The sequence below is a fragment of the Gossypium arboreum genome, chromosome 5, assembly GCF_025698485.1.
Source record: "Gossypium arboreum isolate Shixiya-1 chromosome 5, ASM2569848v2, whole genome shotgun sequence".
NCBI classification, from domain to species: domain Eukaryota; kingdom Viridiplantae; phylum Streptophyta; class Magnoliopsida; order Malvales; family Malvaceae; genus Gossypium; species Gossypium arboreum.
The window spans coordinates 28,953,748-28,955,303 of NC_069074.1; the positions used below are offsets into that span (position 1 = coordinate 28,953,748).

The following is a 1,556-nucleotide window of genomic DNA, read 5'->3' on the forward strand; positions in this document are numbered from 1 at the left end:
TGAAGGGTCCAAACTTTTGGTTCCTATTTGGATTTCCTTTGAAAGCAACAATTCTGAGAGTTCCATCTTCGAATGAATGCTTTGTCTGCTATCTGAGATTCATGCCAATGCGATTGAAACTGTTTTCTGCTATGGAATATTAAAGAATTGTACTCTGAAACCTTGCACACCATATATACATATTTTCTTTACTGTGATAACAGGGAAAATAACATGTTAATTTTCATGTCAGTAAAGGATTAATAACCACAAATTTACCAAAAATAGTATTTTCTTGCGTTTGTTTTGTTGCCTGGTTTGCAACCTGTTCAGTGAAATGAGAAATTCAACTAGTACTCGCATAACCTTATAAATAAGAAGCACTATCCCACATGGAAAGTATACACAAAAGGAACACAAGCGAGGCCTTATAAATAAGAAGCAGCTAGCATCATTGCAAATTACTTACCTGGACGGGGTCAATGGGTGATCTCCAAGGCCCGTGGCCTAGTTAAGCGACTTCCATTGCAGTACGGAAGGGCGCTTGCATAAGGTCTCGACTAAGAAGGAGAGCCTACGTCGTAATTTGTGGTAGTGGGGGCCTGCTTTCGCGCGGTTCCTGTTTAATATCAGTTTAGAGTTCAATTAGTTTAGAAGGTCAAAATATAAAAGCCAGAGTCTATTTGTAAAAGGACAATTGTTGAAGATTTTAGTAATCCTAATGAAATGCTCTTTCATTGCATGGAATTGTAAGACCTCCCATTGGATGGTTGAACCCGAATTCTTCCTCGGCTTGATCTAACGGGTCTTGAAACAGAGGATTGTTCAAGAAAGATACTGGAATCACAAACCACTTGTTGCTTTCTCCGACATAAACAGCAACATGGTCTTTCGGGACATTCAACGTCACCAACTCGTTCCTGGGTCTCGCCGATAGGGTTCGTCGTAGCTTTTGCATACTGTAAATAATATTTCTCATTCATTCCAATTTTACTATAATATATTTTTATTTGTTTAAATTTAATTTATAAATAAGTCTAAACAAATTAAAATTATTATAAATACAGGTTATAATTTTATTTATCTAATAAAGTTAAATTTTATATTTTCATATTTTAATTTTATTTTTATAGTTTGAATGTTTTTAACGATAATTATCTTCATAAGTTTAAATTATATTATCTTCACACATTCAATGATAGCTATAAAAATTAAAATTATATTTTAATATTTTAATTACTTTTCTGAATTAAATGTTTTAATGATCATAATATAATAACTAGACAATTGTTGAAGATGCTTCTGATTTTTATTGTGACTTCACAAAATATTAAGCCTCCTAAAATTATAGATTACATCATCAATGAAGATAAATAATATAAATTCATAAGAAACCCGTGCATGAATTAAAATATTTATAATAAAAATTATAAAATATTAAATCATAAAAATATAATAATCCATATGTGTATAAATTATTATTTATAATTAAAAATATTTTTAATATATCTTATTAATGATCTATTTTAATTAAATTATTTTTACATTATTGATCATAAATATATTTATTACAATAT

The 1,556-nt window shown here is 29.6% G+C and overlaps 1 non-coding gene across 1 annotated transcript; it reads left to right on the top strand.

The window, feature by feature from the left end:
• The first annotated feature begins 440 nt into the window (after positions 1-440).
• Positions 441-602, top strand: LOC128293419 (U1 spliceosomal RNA). The gene has a single exon (XR_008283601.1). It is a non-coding gene; the product is annotated as a U1 spliceosomal RNA (small nuclear RNA).
• The last annotated feature ends 954 nt before the right edge of the window (positions 603-1,556 follow it).